This window comes from Dendrobates tinctorius, unplaced genomic scaffold (assembly GCF_039654945.1).
Source record: "Dendrobates tinctorius isolate UK_male_01 unplaced genomic scaffold, ASM3965494v1 ptg000073l, whole genome shotgun sequence".
Lineage (NCBI taxonomy): Eukaryota > Metazoa > Chordata > Amphibia > Anura > Dendrobatidae > Dendrobates > Dendrobates tinctorius.
The window spans coordinates 37,810,315-37,833,181 of record NW_027361741.1 but is presented as its reverse complement, the minus strand read 5'-3'; the positions used below and the strand labels follow the sequence as shown (position 1 = coordinate 37,833,181).

Sequence of the window (22,867 nt, the reverse complement as noted above, 5' to 3'; positions counted from 1 at the left end):
TTTGTAGGCCTCATTCTGTTTTCGGTGAACAGTAGAATGATGTGCTTTATCAAACAGTTCTATCTTAGTCTCATTTGTCCATAAGACACTTTCCCGGAAGGATTTTTACTTACTTATTTACATTTTATAAAACTTGAGTCTAGCTTTTTTTATGCCTCTGTGTCAGCAGTGAGGTCCTCCTGAGTATCCTGCCATAGCGTTTCATTTTATTCAAATGTCGATGGATAGGTCGCATTGAGACTTATGCACCCTGAGCCTGCAGAACAGCTTGAATTTCTTGATCTTGATTGGGGCTGCTTGTTCACCTTCAAGACTATCCTGTGCTGCAGCCTTTCATCAATTTTCTTCTGCCTTCCACGGCCAGGAAGATTAGGTACAGTGCCATTAGTTGTAAATTTCTTGATTATGTTGTGCACCGTGGACAAAGGTATATCAAGATCTTTGATGATCAACATGGACTTGGAACCTTGAAATTGTTGATGTTTTTAAACAATTTTGGTTCTCAAGTCCTCAAACAGTTCTCTACACCGTTTTCTGTTTCCCATGCTTAGTGTGGTACACATAGAAGCACAACGCAAAAATGTTGTCAACTTCTCCTTTTTTATCTGGTTTCAGGTGTGATTTTCATATTGCCCACGCTTGAAATAAAGTTGTTTCTGCAATTTTGGAAAGGTGGCAATAATTTTCTCTGTCTCATTGTTGTGGTTTTGTGTGAAATTATGTCCAATTTGCCTTGTTGCTGTTTTTTTTGTGTGTTCTAATACATACAAAAGAAATAAACATGTGTATATCAAAACATGTGTAATTACAATAATTGTTCTGGAACAATTTCAAGGGTGCCAATACTTTTGGCCATGACTGTTGTGACAAAGTCACTGGCAAACTGCTGGAGGGGAGATGTGTTTCACGGAGGCCACTAGCTTCAGTAATTTGCATCCAGAAGTTTTCCTTCAGCACATTATGTGTTGAGCGGAGTTAATCGACCATTTTAAGGGCTGTTTTTTTGTGAACAACCATAGAGCGGGTGGAAGGTTGTCCACCTTATCTCCACCCCAGGGTGTGATCTGGGGCTTAAACAGTCGGCCTCCAGAGGCATTCAGGGTTTGGTAGGCCTGGAGAGTGGAGCTTCTGATCTATGTCTCCTGTTAAGTAAAGCTAAACCTCTGGATGCTGATTTTCTCTTGAGCAGACGAATCCCTGCAAATGTATGGACTGTGATATACAATTTTGTTTTGTTTTCCTGTTTTGCCATAAGAGCTGTGTTTCTTTCTACTTCACAGTGTTTTAAGCCGCATGTACAGTTGTGGCCAAAAGTATTGACACCCCTACAACTCTGTCAGATAATACTCAGTTTCTTCCTGAAAATGATTGCAAACACAAATTCTTTGGTATTATTATCTTCATTTAATTTGTCTTAAATGAAAAAACACAAAAAGAATTGTCCTAAAGCCAAATTGGATATAATTCCACACCAAACATAAAAAAGAGGGTGGACAAAAGTATTGGCACTGTTCGAAAAATCATGTGATGCTTCTCTAATTTGTGTAATTAACAGCACCTGTAACTTACCTGTGGCACCTAACAGGTGTTGGCAATAACTAAATCACACTTGCAGCCAGTTGACATGGATTAAAGTTGACTCATCCTCTGTCCTGTGTCCTTGTGTGTACCACATTGAGCATGGAGAAAAGAAAGAAGACCAAAGAACTGTCTGAGGACTTGAGAAACCAAATTGTGAGGAAGCATGAGCAATCTCAAGGCTACAAGTCCATCTCCAAAGACCTGAATGTTCCTGTGTCTACCGTGCACAGTGTCATCAAGAAGTTTAAAGCCCATGGCACTGTGGCTAACCTCCCTAGATGTGGACGGAAAATAAAAATTGACAAGAGATTTCAATGCAAGATTGTGCGAATGTTGGATAAAGAACCTCGACTAACATCCAAACAAGTTCAAGCTGCCCTGCAGTCCGAGGGTACAACAGTGTCAACCCGTACTATCCGTCGGCGTCTGAATGAAAAGGGACTGTATGGTAGGAGACCCAGGAAGACCCCACTTCTTACCCCGAGACATAAAAAAGCCAGGCTGGAGTTTGCCAAAACTTACCTGAAAAAGCCTAAAACATTTTGGAAGAATGTTCTCTGGTCAGATGAGATAAAAGTAGAGCTTTTTGGGCAAAGGCATCACCATAGAGTTTACAGGAGAAAAAAAGAGGCATTCAAAAAAAAGAACACGGTCCCTACAGTCAAACATGGCGGAGGTTCCCTGATGTTTTGGGGTTGCTTTGCTGCCTCTGGCACTGAACTGCTTGACCGTGTGCATGGCATTATGAAGTCAGAAGACTACCAACAAATTTTGCAGCATAATGTAGGGCCCAGTGTGAGAAAGCTGGGTCTCCCTCAGAGGTCATGGGTCTTCCAGCAGGACAATGACCCAAAACACACTTGAAAAAGCACTAGAAAATGGTTTGAGAGAAAGCACTGGAGACTTCTAAGGTGGCCAGCAATGAGTCCAGACCAGACCTGAATCCCATAGAACACCTGTGGAGAGATCTAAAAATGGCAGTTTGGAGAAGGCACCCTTCAAATATCAGGGACCTGGAGCAGTTTGCCAAAGAAGAATGGGCTAAAATTCCAGCAGAGCATTGTAAGAAACTCATTGATGGTTACTGGAAGCTGTTGGTCCCAGTTATTTTGACTAAAGGTTAGGCTGAGGGTGCCAATACTTTTGTCTGGCCCATTTTTGGAGTTTTGTGTGAAATGATCAATGTTTTGCTTTTTGCTTCATTCTCTTTTGTGTTTTTTCATTTAAGACAAATTAAATGAAGATAATAATACCAAAGAATTTGTGCTTACAATCATTTTCAGGAAGAAACTGAGTATTATCTGACAGAATTGCAGGTGTGTCAATACTTTTAGCCACAACTGTACATAATAAACCCGTGAAGGACTTAAAGACACAGCGTCCTTGTGCCTACCTCTGTATACAACTGTATGTACTAGGTAAAGGCAGCCATAAGTCAGGACACGACAACAGACAGCATAGTGGAGCTTATCAAGCACCTGGTCCAGGTCCAACAACAACAGCAGCATCAACAGTAGCAGCAGCAAGTAAGTCAACAGCAACAGCTGGTGTAACAAGAAACAAATAAACTATTGGTGCAGCAGCTCCAACAGCAGCAGTGACAGCAACAGGAGGTGCTTAAGTGGCAGATGGAACTCCTAACAGAGGTAATTCTTGGGAGGCTAGCAGTCCCTTCCCCAACTCCAGGTGATGACTCGTACTCCCAGAAAAAAGTAAAAGGAGCCATGCAAAAGGTGACCCCAAGGGATGATGTGGAGGCATTTTTGACAGTTTTGTCAAAAATGTCAAACATGTCGCAGAGCAGGAGAAGCTGCCCCCCAGAGCACTGGGGAGAGGTGCTGACCCCCTAGCTAACTAGTGAGCCCCAAAAAGCTTATTATAACCTGACATTACAGGATGCACAGAAGTATGCCATACAAAAAACTGAAAATTTGGCACACATGGGAGTAACTATGTCTGTCAGAGCACAAAGCATTCACTATTGGGCACATTATGGTGACAAACCCCCTCACTCTCAAATGTTTGACTTCCTGTACTTGTACAGAAATGGTTGCAGCCGGAGTCCTCCACTCCAGCCCAGATGATCAAGCAGGTTGTCATGGACAGATTTATTCACTCCCTCCCTTGGCCGATGCAGACCTGGGTTGCCCAAGGAATACGGACGACCTGGTTGGCTTCATAGAAAGGTATCAAGTGGTTAAGAGATCCCTAAGGAAGCCAGGGGTGGTGAATCCCCATATTGGGGTACGCAGCGGGAGCATGAGTCCTGAAAGAGGGGTGGTAGAGTCACCACTGGGGAAGTCCGAGATCCCAAGGGGTAGTTGAGAGATTGCCAAGGGCCATTGGTAAATACATGCACTGCTGGAGATGTCACAGTCTGTGACACATAGCCACCCATTGTCCTATGTCCTCCGAGCAGATGGACTGCAGTCTAGGGACTGCTCATACTTTGCTTATGCCGCCTGCAGTGTGGACTATCAGCCCAGTGAGTTGCTGCAGTCATGTTCCGTGACAATAATTGGTGTACTGGTGTCGGGACTCTTGGATGTTTGGTGACCCTAGTTAGAGCCACACTCACCCACCAGTTAATCCCAGCGAAACACGTGCTTGTCCACTGTATCCAAGGGGACACCAAGGACTACCCTGTTGCCAGAGCGACTATAAAAACAAACCGTGGCACTGATTCCCATGAGGTCGGGGTAGTCAAAGACTTGCTACATTCAGTGATAATCAGGTGGGATGAATCCCCCCATTGCAGTCAGAGCAGGTTGCGTTCCCCCTGTGTGTCCTTACTGGCAACGAGGATGAGATAGTGACCCATAACAATGAGATTCCTGAGTTGTGGGTTTCTGGGGGGAATATTGGAACTGCTTAAATGGAGGAAATTACATTAAAATGGGCACGGGACAATGTGACTATGATAAATGGGGTTACCCAAGAGTCGGGGGCCGACACCAGGATTCCTTATTTCGCTGTTAATGAGAATTTGCTTTATTGGGTCACTAAACAAAGAGGGGAAGTATTAGAGTCCTGGGACCCTATAGGTGTAGGGTACTAGACCTGGCCCAATCTCATATCTTGGGGGGCTTCTGGGCATAGACAAAACCCAAGAGCGGGTCCTTCAAAGGTTCTACTGTCCTGGGTGCAGCTGGGAGATTGTTAATTATTGTTGATCCTGTCCTACCTGTCAGTTAACTGCTCCTGTTTCCCACTTCCGAAATCCCCTAGTTTTGTTACCCATTATAGAGGTCCCATTTTACAGGATTGCCATGGACCTCATAGAGCCCCTAGTTAAATCTGCTAGAGGCCACCAATACATCTTGGTGATAATGGACTATGAAACACGGTACCCGGAGGTGGTAACACTGAAGAACTCCTCAGCCAGGAGTATAGGCCAAGAGCTAGTCCATATTTTCTCCTGGACCGGCGTGCCAAGGGAGATTCTGAGACACCAAGGAATGCTGTTCATGTCCAAGGTAATGAGAGAATTATGTATGGCTCTCGAGATTGCCCAACTGTCACGATCCCGCTGCTGACACCGGTATGTCATGGACGGAGGGATGCAATGCACTGCCGACACGGCTATCACAGGCACGGGGGCTTATCTTAGTTATCCCACCGCTGGCACCATGTGATAAAAAACCAGCAAGCTAGGCTTGCCCTAACAATTTATCGCAGGGGGGTTATTTTGGTTGTCCCACCACTGCCCACAATACTTCACGAAACTTTTCAGTTCCACTTTGGAACTTGCAGCTCTCCGGCGCCCCCCTTACCCTCAGGTCAGTCAGGGAACTACACCTGGGATAATTGGTCACCGGCCGGCTGCTTCAATGAGGTCTGGACACCCAGCACGCTGCAGAGAGGGAATTATAAAATGCTCTGGCCGCAGCCACCCAATTAGCTTATAAAATCCCTTCCCTCACTCTCAGCAGTATTCAGGGCCCAGATCACACTTTGCTGCCACCAGCTCCAGAGTTTCTCTGATTAAGTTATAAGCTTAATAGAGGGGTTGGAAGCCAACCCAATTCAGTAGCAATTATCTTAAAGGCATGTGTTCGTTTTAGCATGAAGACAGACTAATAAAGTTAGAATTTATTCCCCAAAAGGGGGCAGTGATTACACAGATAAAAGATGTTACAAGGTTGAGACATTAGGTATGTACAATACAAATATACAATAAATGGAATGGGGCGTGGCATGGCCGGCGAGGAGTGAGGACGTGTCCTGGAGAGCTCCCGCTCCGGCACCAGGAACCAACACAATAGGGGACTTACCCTGATGTCCAGCACCCCAATGTCCACAAGGAGAAGCCAGGGGAGTGTGCCTACAGGCTCCGCCGCACTCGAGAAAGCTCCCCACAACATTTCCCGCTACTTCGCGGGAACGGGGAAGCAGAAGGCTGCAGGTGCAGGCGCCATGTTGGAAGCGGCGTGCAGAGGACAATCAGCCCTGCCGTCGGCGGGGAGTAAGGTACCGAAGGTGGGTGTTATGAATGAGTCACCGTAGGAGGCAAAAGCAGAAATACAAGCTAAGTCCAGAAAACCAGAGAAGTTGGCAACTATCAGATTGCAGACCCCTGAACCTATCAACACAACTAGCAGTAGCCGTGGGGGGTTCCTACGATGCCCTAGACCCCTCGATCACAGCCGGAGAATTACATAGGCCTAAAGAAAGAAAGGGGAAATCTAAACTGCCCCAGAGCAGACCCCAAAGCAATAGGCAGCCCCCAACATATAATGACGGTGAAGCAAGATGAAAATACTAACACAGACAGAAAGATAGATTGAGCAAAGACGGGGCCCAAAACTACCTAGATAGGAAAGGACAGGAAGGCTGCTGTCTGCAATCTGCCAAAACCCTATCAAAGACATAAGCCAACAAGCTGATATGAAAAAGGCCCTGAAGCAGCTAGGCTTCAAAAACTAAATCAGCACTCAGGTATTTTCAGAAGACAGAGCTAAATGAATTCAGCACACCCCAGCAGGAAATGGCAGAATTCCAGAAAAACAAAGCAAAACAAAGTCAAAGCACCAAAGCAAAAGGCCGAGCAGCAAACTTAGCTTTAGAGGAGCAGGAATTCACAACAGTGGGGGGAGCAGAGCGGTGGGAGAGAAGACATTGGGGGGACCTCCCGGGATCCAGTGGGGCAACTTTGATGAAGGTGAAAGGAGCGGGGCAGTCTTTTAATAGCGGTAACAGTGCTGAGCCCCTGGAAACACGCGCCTTACAGGAAGACCCCGCAGACAGGCCGAAGAGACCTCACACTGCTGTATCTAATGTAGGCCTGGGGGAGGCCACCCTGACACACTCGGCGCCATCCTCCCAGGGGAATGATACTAATTCTCCTGACAGCAACCTTACCACCACAGGAGACAATATAATCCAGGAGGGGGCAGACCCCAAGCTGAGAGGGCAGCTTAATCAATCCGTCATAATAAATGCCTATCAAGATGACTTACCGTCTGGTACCCCTCCCCCACCTACTCCTCAAATAATCACGTCCATAACATCACAATGTGGGCCTGAGGCCCCTCTCCCGGCAGGACAACCTGTAGCACCCATGGGAGTTGACTTCACGCTACTGTATAATAAGATAAAAGACATCCCGACGAAACACGACATGGAACAATATATTGCTCGCTTGGAATCTTCTTACAAAGCGGAACTTTCTATACTTAAGGACAACATCCAACAATGCGGAAAGAAGGTTGAATCTCATGATCAGCTCCTGACTTCCCTGAATGACAGAGTAGAGGCTCAAGAAGCTGCCGTGGCTGCCCAGGCTAGACAGCTGCAGACCCTGGCAGAGATGCTGGACGATTCTGAAAACAGGGGACGCAGGAATAACATAAGAGTACGGGGATTGCCTGAAACTATCCCTCCTCAGGAGTTAAAAACCACCTTGAGAGGCATCTTCAATTCGGTATTGGATAGACCCCAAGATACCCCACTGGAGTTAGATCGTGCTCTTAGGGCTCTGGGCCCGCGCCCTATTGATCAAGACCCACCGAGAGACGTGATCTATCGGGTCTATAAGTACCAACTTAAAGACGCAGCCATGGGAGCGGCCAGGAGAGTAGGACCCATTAAGCGCTTGGATACCCGTATACAGCTCCTACCAGATCTATCCAGATGGACTTTGCAGAGACGTAGAGCCCTTCGCCCACTCTTGGAGGAGCTGTGACAAAAAGATCTTCCCTATACCTGTGGGTTTCCATTCTGCCTCTGCCTCTGGGTTCAGAAGAGGGGCAGAGTACATCGCCTGAGCCACCCCAGTGGAATCCCAGCATTTTCAGGCGCCCTGGATCTACATGAGGTGGACGTCCCCGACTGGCCACCCCTACCGTCCTCTTACAGAATGGACGACCCTCGTGGAGGACAACATCCTCAACAACAGCGCCGACCCGGAGGGCGGCCCAATAGACGTGGGCGGGCACATCCGGGAGAAGGAGAAAATGACTGATGGCAGAGTTTTGTGATCTAGGGGAGATTTTCCGCATGGGTGGATGGGGGTTGGAGTCGAGGGATCAGCTTTATTTGCAATGAGGAACGGAGGGTTCAATCAGATGATGTGATCGGTCAAATTTCTTTTCCTTTCCTCTTCTTTCCTCTCCCCCCTCCCCTTGCCTCCTCCCGCTCACTCTTAGATAGCTGTGTCTTCGTAATGAATACTTCCAGATACCTAGATGATTCGCCGACTTATGGGGCTCCATTTAACGGAAGGCATGATTTTCAGAAGTTTATGGTGATCTAGATTTAATGGTCGTGAATCGTGATGTCTTTAACATGTTCGGTTTTAACGGTACTGAAGCTGAATATGAGGCGTGATATGCCGACGACTCATGGGTTTGTTAGAAATGGTTTATATAACCTTAAGGGGTTGGATTCCTTGTTTCAGGGGCAAGTGAAGGTTATTTCATTATAAGGTTGGGGACCGGGGGAGACGGGTCTCCATTTCTCTTCTTGCCGCACATTTACCCCCCTTGGAGGTGCTGTCCTGCCATTGAGGCGTACAGCAATTAGTACATACCTCCACCCGGTTTCACGTTGTCTGTGGGTGTTTGCTTCATCACACCCGCTTTGTTAATTATTGTTACCTTCTGCTTTTTCACTTCCTAACTCTTTGTTTATTCTCTGTATCTAACCTATCCCCATCCCACTAACCTTCCCCCTCCCCTACAGAGGGCGCTGGACCCCGGATCGGACCCATCCTTGTGGAGAAGGCTTGATTTTGTGACGTTTTAGGTAAGAGCTACGTCGGAGAGTGGACCCTCTGGATCGCGGATCCGGAGCCCCTGGGCCGAGCACTCCAGGTGAAGACCGACCCCTATACAGGGATCGTTTGGGGCAGGACCACAGGGGACGGAAGCGCGACAGCCGGAACCAAGAGGGACGGCTCCACGGACAAATAAGGACTAGGGAGGAGGTTGGCTTAGATACTGGCCCGGGACTGACGGACAGAGGAATGAGACACAGGGCAAGGCTGTGAGACAGAGCGTGGACAAGAGGAACTACAGAGGCATGTAACACAGGGCACGGCAGGGAGGCAGAGCATGGACAAGAGGAACTACAGAGGCATCAAACTCATATATTAAATCCCTAAAACGATACTTTATTGTTTAAAAACCACAAATGTGGTACACACCAGAAAAAATGTGACAGAAAATGAAAAAATAAAAAAATAAGTGTTCAAAAATTAGCCCACACTAGGGTAACCCCTATGAGTCCCTATTTGTTTACTGAGCTGTACCCTGCCTGGCTGCGGAGGTTGGCACCCTATGAGTTTGATTTGAGAACCCTTTAAGGATTATATTTCAGATTGAACTACAGAGGCATGTAACACAGGGCACGGCAGGGAGGCAGGGCATGGACAAGGGGAACTACAGAGGACTGTAACACAGGGCACGGCAGGGAGACAGAGCATGGACTAGAGGAACTACAGAGGACTGTAGCGGCCAGAGGGTGCAGGAGACTACACGATCATCAGGCGTCCTCCTGAAGTATCCTAGCACCCGGAAGTGCGTCCCCCTGTCCTGCCCCTCAGCGCCGCCCACCGCTGGAGGGAGAGAGCGGGAGGGGGCGCGCGTGCGACAGGGAGCGGGTACCAGGATCTGCAGTGAGGAGGAACTCAGGACGGGCGCGCGCCTGGACGGGGGCGCGTAGGTAAGGAGACGCTGCGGCGTGCGTTACTGCTGGAGGGGCATCGGCGGGCATAGCCGCCGATGTCACAGATTTATTCAATCCCAGACTGCAAACGCGATGCCTGGTGGGACTGCCACACAGAAGATTATATTGGGCTCCTTAAATGTGAGGGGCTTTAATACACCACAGAAACGGTCGCATATCCTATATGGTATGCACAAGAAAAAAGTTAATGTATTGATATTACAAGAGACACATTTTAAGATTGGACATGTTCCTAATATACCCGATCGCTATTACACGTCTTGGTTCCACAGCGCCAACCCGGACTCACGGTCCCGAGGTGTTTCCATTTCACTCCACAAATCCCTCCAACATACTATACTGGACACACTGGTTGATACGGAAGGGAGGTATGTGATCTTGAAGATCCAGATTTTTTCAACAACATATACTATAGCTGGTTGGTATGCTCCCGGCCGGGATCAAATTCGAGCTGTTAGGTCTTTTTTGAAAACTGTGGCCGATTTCGCTGAAGGGGTTGTTATACTAGGGGGAGACTTCAATTTGACTCTTAATCCGAAGTTGGACTCGACGGCGGCAAGGTCTTACCTCTCTCTTCGACAGATGGCCTCTTTAAAAAGAGACCTTCATGACTTACACCTCACCGATGTTTGGAGGCTCCTTAACCCCAGAACAAAGGATTATACGCTCTTCTCCGCGCCACATAACTCATATGGCAGAATAGATTTCTTTCTTCTTAGTCACTGCGCGTTGGCTTGGAATCCGAAACCATCTATTGGAAGTTTCCTATAGTCGGATCATGCCCCAATTTTTCTGGACATTAGCCCCCCTGATTCGGAAACGCGACAGTGGACGTGGAGACTGAACAATAATCTTTTAAAAGACCCCACGTGTGGCTGACGTTAAAACTACCATAGTGACATTTTTACAAGATCACGCACATGATGACACCGCTATGCTTATCAAATGGGAAACTCTTAAATGTGTCCTTAGAGGGGTACTTATTAACATGGTTCACGTTTGAAACAATTGAAAAACAAGGAAATTAGGGATCTTACAGAAAAAATATTAACTCTGGAGACGAACCATAAGAATGACTTACAAGCAGAGACGCAGACGGACCTGATCAAATGTAGGGACGACCTGAAATCCCTGTTAAATGAGAAGTCCCATATTCATAGAAATCGTTTTAAAAGTCTTTTATATGGCCAAGCTAATAAATATGGACGTATGCTAGCTAGATTTTTACATCCACGTTGTCAGACCACATACATACCATCCCTTCAGAAGCATCGTGGTCAGGTAACGTCGAACCCAACCGAAATCCTAGACTTAATGAGGCGCTATTACCATGCATTGTACAATATTAAGGGAGGTGACCCCTCTCAGCTGCCTCTAGACCCCCAACCACAAATTGAGTTGTACATACATGATACCGCACTCCCGACATTGACTACAGATCTAACAGAACCACTAGAAACTGATTTCACAACGGAGGAGATTGATGAGGTCATTCGGAACACTCCAGCTGGTAAGAGCCCGGGACCGGACGGTTTTTCCCCTCATTTCTACAAGACATTTCGAGCGCAACTTAACCCCATTATGACACAGGTCTTTAACTCCATCGCAGGCGATGCCCGATTTGTCCCACAATCCTTTGAAGCCTTTATCACAGTGATACCGAAATTGGGAAGGGATCCTATGGTAGTAACTAATTATCGCCCAATATCACTCATTAATGTAGATGTGAAACTCTATGCAAAAATTTTGGCTAACCGATTAGCTCCCCTTCTGCCTTTGGTTGTGCACTCGGATCAGGTGGGGTTTGTATGGGGGAGGGAGGCGAGGGACGGGATAAATAAGACCCTCATTCTGACTGCACATGCCAAATCAAAACATAAACCGATGGCGCTGCTGTCAATCGACGCGGAGAAAGCCTTTGACCGGGTACACTGGGGATTATGTTCTCGGCCCTACGGCAAAAGGCCTGGGGAGCTGCTTCCTACAAAAGATTGCGGCTCTATACTCCAGCCCCTCGGCGAGAGTTAGGGTCAATGGCGCATTGTCAGATCCTATAGCTATCGGGAACAGCACACGACAGGGATTGCCCTCTATCGCCCCTTTTATACATGGTGATCATGGAACATTTGGCGGTAGCAATTAGGGGGAATCACAGTGTACACGGCCTATGGGTGGATCAAGTTCATTATAAAGTCTCTCTTTATGCGGATGACCTCCTACTGTATGTAACTCAACCACACATTTCCCTTCCGTCGCTGATGGTGGAATTCAAAAAATATGGTGCAGTCAGTAATTTTAAAATTAATTTTCAGAAAACCGAAGCCCTTAATATATCCTTGGGACCAGAAGAACTACGAGAATAACAGAGAATTTCCCTTTTCGGTGGAAAAGTGGAGCTATCCAATATTTGGGCGTTCAAATTCCTATCGACATGACTGACCTTTACAAACTTAACTATTTGCCCCTTCTGGAGTCGACCCTGAAGCGTTTGAGGGAATACGGACGAAAGAATATTACATGGTGTGGTAGGATGAACTATTTTAAGATGGATGTCCTTCCCAGGTTTTTGTATTTGTTTCAGGTGGTCCCGATTATACCGCCGAGGGCATTCTTCCAGACCATCAGATCCGCATTGATTCGATTTGTTTGGCAGACTTCTAGGCCCCGTTTAAAATATACCAGTCTGACTACGCCGAAATCCAAGGAGGGCGCAGGCCTCCCTGACTTAGAACTTTACCACAGGGCCTCCATACTAGCGCGCCTATTTGACTGGCAGTATGGTTACTGCTCTAAACAATGGGTTCAACTGGAACAGACATCCTTTGACATTCCCTTGTGACACCTTCCTTGGATCCGATGCTATGATCTTACTACAGGCGGTTCTGAGGGATCCACGGGCTTTTTGGCACAAGAGATATTATGACTCTGGAAGCGTGTAAAAATTAAGAAGAAATTGATTAGTGTCCTGAATCCGTTGACATCAATTTTTGGCAACCCGGACTTTCATCCGGGTCGCCTCAGGGATCGTTTTTTGGGCTGGCACATTAGCTCTGACTTACGTCTGGGACAGGTACTGGTGGGAGGAGATATTCCATCTTTGGAGACTCTACAAGAACAGTCTCCCAGTGGGGGGCTCTCCTGGATGGAATATAATCAGCTGAAGTCCTTTGTCCAGAGACATATAGGGGGCCGCCCTTCTCCCCCCATGACAAGAATGGAAAATTTATTGCAGCAACAGGATCCTCCTTCTCATCTGATTTCTCTCCTATATAAGGAGTTTCATATTAAGGACTCAGAGGAGATTCCGAGTTACATTCGGGCATGGGAGGATGAGATGGGCTGTAGATTCTCGGTAGAGGATCTTAACAAAGCTTACCTATTCACACACAAAATGTCCCCGGCCGGGGGCGCACAGGAGAAAAATTTTAAAATACTAACCAGATGGTATCTGTCCCCCGTTAGATTGAAGTCTATTTTTCCGTCTGTGGAGGACACTTGTTGGTGGTGTGGAACCGAGAGAGGCACACTATACCACATATGGTGGCCGTGCTCCGCTATACAACCCTTTTGGAAGAAGGTGTTCTCGGCTTATCAAAAAATTACTGGAGATGTTGTTCTCCCTTCCCCACAAGTTGCCATCCTCTCGATTCTCCCGGGCTCCATATCAGCCCAGAAACGGAGCCTTCTCAGGTTTTGTGTCACTGCAGCACGTATGGTAATCCCACGCTATTGGCGAGTGGCATCAACGCCAACAATGGCGGAGTGGGTGTGACGGCCAGGAAGGTACGTCCAAGAGTGGACCCTCTGGGTCGCGGCGCTGGAGCTCCCGGGGGCGAGCGCGCCAGGTGGTGCCGACCCCTATACAGGGGCCGTTAGGGGCAGACCCTCAGAAGACAGATGCCGCGACTGCTAGAACCAAGAGGGGCGGCTCAAAGGACTGAGTGAGAGGTACAGGACTGAGGATAGAATGCAGAATGGAGTAAGAAGTGCAGGTCAAAGTATGGGACGGAGACATGGAGTACAGGACTGGGCACTGGAGTACAGGACTGGGCACTGGAGTACAGGACGGAGATACGGAGTACAGGACTGGGCACTGGAGTACAGGACTGGGCACTGGAGTACAGGATGGAGATATGGAGTACAGGACTGGGCACTGGAGTACAGGACTGGGCACTGGAGTACAGGACGGAGATACGGAGTACAGGACAGGGCAACGGAGTACAGGACGGAGATACGGAGTACAGGACAGAGACACGGAGTACAGGACTGGGCACTGGAATACAGGACTGGACACTGGCGTACAGGACGGAGATACGGAGTACAGGACGGAGACAGGGAGGAAAGGACTACAGAGCAGAGCACGGAGTGCAGGACAGCAAACGAGCACCGGACTGAAGCAAGGCAAGGAATAGGAGGAAGTTACAGGAAGAACTCCTGCAACCTGGCCAGAGCACCGCAGGCAAGGCACACGATAATCAGGCGTCTCCACCATGTTGGAGACGCCTGATATACCCCAAGCTGTGACCTGATAGGAGGACAGAACCTTAGGGCGGGGGGCGCTGCAGAGTTAAGAACCCTGCATGGCGCGCGCCCACGGCCTAAGGCGCCTGCGCGTGAGGACCACACTCCGGGGGGGACGAGCGTAGGGAGGAGACCAGCACAGCGCGGCGAGATGGGGGCAGGTGAGTACAGGCGGCGGCGGGCCCCACCGCTGCAGGCACGGCGGCGGCCACCGCCGCCGACGTGACAGTGGGTGTCGGAATTTGGAGGAGCTGATGGCTGAGATGGAGGGGGACAGCACCCGCCTAATTCGCATCTGGCGTCCCTGGATCTTGTTTAAAGAAACTGCTGGGCTGTCTCAATTGGTTGAGGAGGCTTCTTAGGGGCCGGTTCGGGAGTTTGGTGCCCGTCTTCCCTCCCCCCCCTCCCTTCCCTTCCCCTTTCTCCTCCTTTATTACTCCTAAATGTTCCATTCTAATTTCTTTTTTGTGTTCTTTCCCCTTTCTCTCTCATATTAACCTTTCTTTCTCTATGATATACCCTGCTGATACATGTGTAATGCACTATGAATGATTACCTTTGTTAAGATACCTACCCATCTATGTTGCTAAGAAATCGGATACTGGGGGACGAAGGTTTACTCTCCAGTCTGTTCCATGTTATATAAGCACAATGTCTGACGTAGCCTATATGGCTGGGTTAACCAATACTTAGTGACAACTACCCGGTTAGAACTGCTCAGTGACGATGTGTTTGTGTCTGCTCAATCTATGTCCCAATGGAAGCTACGAGACTTTATCTTAGCAGTCGTGCCGGATTGATTTATTAGTGATTGTTTATACTGTGATATCGCTCAGATGGGTGTATAACTTTCATCATCTTGTATGCTTTCTTTGCCCACTTGATCTTTCAATAAAAGTAGATTCAACATAAAATAAATGGAATTAACATAGAGATCAACACTTACAGTTGCTTAATGGTCTTTAGGCTAACCATGTGGGGAGGTGGGGCCACATGTCGCCCTGCATCTGGGGTCCTTTGGGCATCAAACCTCCAGCTCGAATGACCAATTTTAGGGAGGGAATACCTTATAGCTTTGGGTTTGTGACATCACGAAAGGGGCCATCTGGTATGTTCCTCCCCTGCTCTAGGAGTTACAATTCTGACTACAAAACTTATAATGACTATATGTCGCAGAGGGTACCTCGTATAAACACGCACATGGTATCATTCTCTTTAGCCTGTCGAAGACAATAGTTAAAGACTAAACATGCAGTAATTATGTCACACCATTTAGGAGAATTCCAGTTCTCGGTTTCTGTGGGTGCTGGAACCATGAAAATTATGGGCCAGAATGCTGGTTTCATGTCCTCTGCGGATATGTGATTTTTATATCTCTGTCGTGTATCGTTTTTACGATCCAGTCTCTTTAATATTACCCATACTTATATCCAGCAGCATGGTGCTTCAAACAAAGACATTCTTTCCCCTTAGCTTAATTAACATTCCTTAGCTGGAGAGGAGAGAGATGCTGGCACAGGAAATGCCTGGTGTCCTGTTACAGATGCAGCCACAGAGCGTGTGTGTGGGGGGGAAAGAATTAGGGGGTTGTAGCTACGTGACAGGCAGAAGTCTCAGAGAATGGAAGATTCTGGAAGGTTCCAGAAGTCATATCTTACTTATCATTACACTTCCCCCTTTTAGAGTGCGCTATGGAGGCATAACCTGTCGGTAATCCGCCATGCGCATCTCAGCGGGTTCGCCCCGGCGGGACAACCCATCTGCATTTCCATGCTCGCTGCCCTTTTTGTGTTGTACGGTAAAGTCGTACTGCTGGAGGACAAGGCTCCAGCGTAGCAACCTTCCGTTGGTTCCAGACACAGAGGGTTGTGGTCGGTTACCACCGTGAAGGTGCGCCAGTACAGGTAGGGCTGCGAACGCTGCAGTGCCCACACCATGGCCAGGCACTCCTTCTCGATGGTGGTACAATACGGGGTGCTCCTGTTTCCCCGAGTCGACCTGGCTGAGCACCGCACCGAGGCCAAACTCGCTGGTGTCGGTATGTACCAGGAACGGGCGGCTATTGTCTACTGCTTTCAGCACTGGAGAGCTGCACAGGGCTGTTTTCATAGCTCGGAAGGCCGCCTCACAGTCATCTGTCCAGTTGACTGTTTGGGGCAGATTCCGCTTGGTGAGGTCCGTCAGGGGTTTTTCAAGGGCACTATAGTCCTGTACGAACCACCTACAGTTGTGGCCAAAAGTATTGACACCCCTGCAATTCTGTCAGATAATACACCGTTTCTTCTTGAAAATGATTGCAAACACAAATTCTTTGGTATTATTATCTTCATTTAATTTGTCTTAAATGAAAAAGCACAAAAAGAATTGTCCTAAAGCCAAATTGGATATAATTCCACACCAAACATAAAAAAGAGGGTGGACAAAAGTATTGGCACTGTTCGAAAAATCATGTGATGCTTCTCTAATTTGTGTAATTAACAGCACCTGTAACTTACCTGTGGCACCTAACAGGTATTGGTAATAACTAAATCACACTTGCAGCCAGTTGACATGGATTAAAGTTGACTCAACCTCTGTCCTGTGTCCTTGTGTGTACCACATTGAGCATGGAGAAAAGAAAGAAGACCAAAGAACTGTCTGAGGACAAATTGTGAGGAAGCATGAGCAATCTCAAGGCTACAAGTCCATCTCCAAAGACCTGAATGTTCCTGTGTCTACTGTGCGCAGTGTCATCAAGAAGTTTAAAGCCCATGGCACTGTGGCTAACCTCCCTAGATGTGGACGGAAAATAAAAATTGACAAGAGATTTCAACGCAAGATTGTGCGGATGTTGGATAAAGAACCTCAACTAACATCCAAACAAGTTCAAGCTGCCCTGCAGTCCGAGGGTACAACAGTGTCAACCCGTACTATCTGTCGGCGTCTGAATGAATAGGGACTGTATGGTAGGAGATCCAGGAAGACCCCACTTCTTACCCCGAGACATAAAAAAGCCAGGCTGGAGTTTGCCAAAACTTACCTGAAAAAGCCTAAAATGTTTTGGAAGAATGTTATCTGGTCAGATGAGACAAAAGTAGAGCTTTTTGGGCAAAGGCATCAACATAGAGTTTACAGGAGAAAAAAAGAGGCATTCAAAGAAAAGAACACGGTCCCTACAGTCAAACATGGCGGAGGTTCCCTGATGTTTTGGGGTTGATTTGCTGCCTCTGGCACTGGACTGCTTGACCGTGTGCATGGCATTATGCAGTCTGACGACTACCAACAAATTTTGCAGCATAATGTAGGGCGCAGTGTGAGAAAGCTGGGTCTCCCTCAGAGGTCATGGATCTTCCAGCAGGACAATGACCCAAAACACACTTCAAAAAGCACTAGAAAATGGTTTGAGAGATAGCACTGGAGACTTCTAAGGTGGCCAGCAATGAGTCCAGACCTGAATCCCATAGAACACCTGTGGAGAGATTTAAAAAATGGCAGTTTGGAGAAGGCACCCTTCAAATATCAGGGACCTGGAGCAGTTTGCCAAAGAAGAATGGTCTAAAATTCCAGCAGAGCAATGTAAGAAACTCATTGATGGTTACCGGAAGCGGTTGGTCGCAGTTATTTTGGCTAAAGGTTATGCAACCAAGTATTAGGCTGAGGGTGCCAATACTTTTGTCTGGCCCATTTTTGGAGTTTTGAGTGAAATGATCAATGTTTTGCTTTTTGCTTCTTTCTCTTTTGTGTTTTTTCATTTAAGACACATTAAATGAAGATAATAATACCAAAGAATTTGTGTTTGCAATCATTTTCAGGAAGAAACTGAGTATTATCTGACAGAATTGTAGGGGTGTCAATACTTTTGGCCACAACTGTATAGTAGCCTGCAGTGCCTAAGAAGGACATCACCTGTTTCTTGGTCCTGGGGGTGGGCCAGAACATGATTGCGTCCACTTTCTCTGGCTCCAAACTCATAGAACCCCACCTACCCAGTGCCCCAGGTAGTGGACCTCCTCATGCCCATCTGGCACTTTCCCGGCTTGATGGTCAGGCCTGCCTGGTGAAGACGCTTGAGCACCTCCTGGAGGTGCTGAAGGTGTTCCTCCCAGGTGGAACTGAAGATGGCAATGTCATCCAGGTACGCCACAGCATACTCCTCCAGTCCCCGGAGCAGGCGGTTGACCATCCGCTGGAAAGTGGCAGGGGCATTTTAAGTACAGTCCAAAGGGGGTGATAAAGACGGATCTCTCCTGCGCCTCAGGGGAATCTGCCAGTATCCCCGACTCAGATCCATGATGGACATGTATTTTGCTTTCGCCAACTGCTCAAGCAGATCCTCGATGAGCGGCATTGGGTGTGCATCAGAGGTTGTGATTGCATTGAGCCCCCTGTAGTCCACGCAGAACCGGTTGGTCCGATCCTTTTTAGGCACGAGGACTACAGGCGAGGTCCACGCGCTTTTTGACCATTGAATCACCCCCAGCTGTAACATCTCATTGATCTCTTGGCACATGATCTGTTGCACCTCCTCAGAGATCCGATAAGGTGTTCGCCGTAGTGGGGCATGATTCCTGGTTTCCACCTCATGAATCGCTAACTCCTTCCTCCCAGGTCAGTTGGTGAACACGGCACGGAAGGGTTCCAGGGTGTCCAACAACTGCGACCACTGGGGTACAGTTAAGGAGGCACTTACCTCCATGTCCTCAATCTTACTTATCATTACACCAACTCAAGACATCTATGTACCAACTATAGGCGGATGACTTCGTGAAAAGGTTCAGACCTTGAAATCCATGTTTAAGAAGGTTGTAGAGAAGGATGACCGGGACTGTGACTGCCTACTACTGTACCTACTGTTCTCCATTAGAGAAGTCACACAGGCCTCTACAGGGTTCTCGTCGTTCGATCTGCTATACGAACGGCACCCTCGGGGACTTCTGGACATTGCCAAGGAGACATGGGAAGCGGAGGTAACACCCCACCGAAGCATCACCGAAAATGTGGTGCAGATGCAGGACAGGTTCTTGAGGGTGATGCCGATTGGAAGAGAGCCTCAAGAGGCCCAGGCAAAGGTCTACAAATCGGTTGGCGAGACTGAGACAGTTTAGCCCTGGAGACCGGGTGTTGGCGTTGATCCCCAATGGTGGAAAGTAAGTTACTGCCAAGTTGGAAGGGCCATACAAAGTAATCCAAAAGTTGAGTAACGTCAACTACAAGGTCCACTATCCAGGGAGAAGCAAGTCGTATACTTTCAGTATACCAGGGGTATACGGGTGCTTTCAGTATACCAGGGTGCTGTTCGGACTGCAGGAAGCCCCAGCTACCCCAGCTACCTTCCTGAGGGCAATGGACCGGATCTTAGCCTCTCACAAAAGTATACCACAGCTTATCTGGACGACATTGTGATCTTCAGCTTGCATTGGGGAAGTCACCTGTAAAAGGTCCAGGGTTTACCAAATAGCCAAAAAAGTGCACCATGAGGAAAGAAGAGACAAAATACTTGGGCTACATTGTCAAGGGAGACAAAATAAAGCTGCAAATAGATAATAGATAAGGTGGAGGCAATCCAAAAGTGTCCGCAATCGGGCTCCAGAAAGCAGGTTAGGAGTTTCTGGGAATCGGCGATTTATCCCTAATTTCGACATGCTAGCCACCCTGCTGAATGATCTTCTCAAGGATACAAAGACGTCGATGGCAAACGATCCTCTGAAGCAGAGATGGCATTCCATGAGTTGAAGCTTGCCCTATGCAAACAGCCGATCTTGGTCGCACCTGACTTCACTAAGGAGTCCAGGGTCCAGGCGAACGCCTCAGAGCTGTGTTGTCCCAGGAAATAGATGGTGAAGATCATCCGGTTCCTTTACCAGAGTAGGAAACTCTTCTCCTGTGAAAAGAACTATGCCATCATAGAGAAAGATTGCTTACCCATCAAGTGGGCAATTGAGACCCTGAGATATTACCTATTAGGATGGAAGTTCAGGCTAGTGTCAGATCATGCGCCCTTGAGATGGATTAGTGAAAAGAAGGGGAAGAATACACGGGTGACTAGGTGGTTTCTAGCACTCCAGCACTTGAGTTTTCCTGTGGAGCACAGGCCCGGAAAGCTACATGGTAATGCAGATGCCCTGTCCAGACTTCCCTGTTTAGCGAGTGAAGGTGCCAAAGCCCCAGGTGTTGTGAGCTCATTTTCGGGTTTGCCTCTGGCTTCTGGTGAGGGTTATGGAGCTGGCTGTGCTGACAGAAGAGTAGTGAGTTCTCTATCTGGACTCCCTCTGTTGGTGAAGGGAGGTAATGACGCTGATCTAAATGGCAGAGACCGGCCACCTGAGGAGGAGGACTGCGATTGGACATCAGGAGTTTCTGATTGGATTTAAGGCAGCCGACTCCCTAGTTTCTTGCTGGTGATTTTTCCTGACTGTGGCTCCTGGTTTCCAGTTTGGTTCCTGCCTTCCTAAAGCTAAGTTTTCTCTGCTATTGTTCATATGAGTTTTTGTCTGGTTTACTTAGTTTTTGTGTTCAGCCAGCCCTGGCTGGGACTGGGCTGAATCCCCATTTTGTCTCTGATCAGTTGATCTCTTTTGCTCTGTCTTCAGAATATACCTGAGTGCTGATATAGTGATTTGAAGTCTAGCGACTTCAGGGACTTTTTCTATCAGACGTGTTGGACATTCTTTTTGGCAGGGTTTTTTGCGTGATTGCAGACAGCAGCTTTTCTTTCCTGTCCTTTCTAATTAGCGAGGGCCCCATCGTTTGCTCAGCCTATCTTTCTACCTGTGTCTGTGTTTTCATCTTGTTTCACCGACAATACATGTTGGGGGCTGTCTATTGCTTTGGGGTCTGCTCTGGGGCAGTTTCCCTTTCTTTCTTTAGGCTTATTTAGTTCTCCGGCCGTGACGAGGCGTCTAGGACCACCGTAGGCACGCTCCACGGCTACTGCTAGTTGTTGTGGATAGGATCAGGGGTCTGCAATCCGCTAGTTACCAACCTCTCCGGTTTTCTGGGCTTATCTTGCTTTTTGTATTTTCCTCCTCGGTGACTCATTCATAACAGAATCACCAGCCATACCGCAGATTCTAGGGTACTCAATAGCAGGAGAGAATTGTAAAAAAAAAAAAAAAAAAAAAAAGTGTCAGATTTTTTTTTTTTATATGTATATTTTCTCCTCTTTTTCTCTGGGGCCGTAGGAGGATTTTTTTTTTCTCTTTTTTTTTCTTTTTCTCCTTGATGGAGATTAAGCAATTGTCTGACCGTGTGGAGCAGCTCGCTGCTGAAGTGCGGGGAATTTCCGCCTATCTCACTCATTCACATGCTGTTGAACCAAGGATCCCTGCTCCTGATGTGTTTTCTGGGGATCGGTCTAAAATTTGAATTTTAAGAATAATTGTAAATTATTTCTTGCCTTGAAGCCTAACTCACCGGGGAGCTCTGCGCAGCAGGTTAAAATAGTCATCTCCTTGCTGCGCGGCGATCCCCAGGATTGGCGTTTTCTTTGACACCTGAAGATCCTGTTTTGACTAATGTGGATGCATTTTTTCAAGACTTGGGGTTGTTATATGATGAACCTAATGCTATTGATCAAGCTGAGAGAGCCCTATTGGCATTGAACCAGGGTCAGGATCCTGCAGAGTTGTTCTGTCAAAAATTCCAAAAGTGGGTGGTCCTTACTACATGAAATGATAGTGAATTGGCAGCTCTCTTTCGGAAGGGTTTGTCTGAGACTTTAAAAGATACTATGGTGGGATTTCCTGTTCCCTCTGGTCTTGACGATTCTATGTCATTAGCCATTCAAGTTGATCGGCGTTTAAGTGAACGCAAGACTACACGGGAGGCGCTGCCACATTTTGAACAAATGTCTGAACCTATGCAATGTGATGGAGTTTTGTCTAGGGCGCAACGTCAGGAGTTAGAAGGCGTAATAAGCTGTGTTTTTTCTGTGGAGAGGCCTCTCATGTTATTTCTGACTGCCCTAAACGAGAGAAACGTTTTGCACACACATTTGCTGTGGGTGGTGTACAACCTAAGTTTCTTTTGGCAATTACTCTGATCTGCTCCTTATCCACATTTTCCGCGAAGGCTTTTGTGGATTCAGGAGCGGCCTTGAATCTATTGGACTTGGATTTTGCTAAACATTGTGGTTTTCCTATGACACCTCTGTGGATGCCTATTCCTTTGAGGGGTATTGATGCTACTCCTTTGGCGAAGAATAAACCTCAGTTTTGGACCCAGGTGATAATGCGGGTCGCCCCAGACCACCAAGAAAATTGCAGATTTTTGGTGTTGCATAATTTACATGATACCATTGTTCTGGGTTTTCCCTGGTAGCAAATCCATAATCCGGTTTTGGATTGGAAATCTGTGTCTGTGGTGAGTTGGGGTTGTCGGTGTGCTCTTGGCGACACTCCTGTTTTCTCCACCTCTCCCCAGTCGCATGATGTTCCTGACTATTTGGCTGATTTTTATGATGTATTTAGTGAGAGCAAGTCTGCGTCTTTGCCTCCTCATAGGAGTTATGACTGCAATTGAGTTGAGACCTGGGTGTAAATTTCCCAAGGGTCGACTTTTCAATTTATCTGTACCCGAACACGAGGCTATGCGATCTTAT

The 22,867-nt window shown here is 47.5% G+C and overlaps 1 protein-coding gene across 4 annotated transcripts in view; it reads right to left on the bottom strand.

Annotated features, from left to right (window-relative positions):
* LOC141096266 (serotransferrin-1-like) overlaps positions 1-22,867 on the bottom strand; it is a 187,480-nt gene that overhangs the window by 48,103 nt on the left and 116,510 nt on the right. The gene's annotated exons all lie outside the window — the stretch shown is intronic.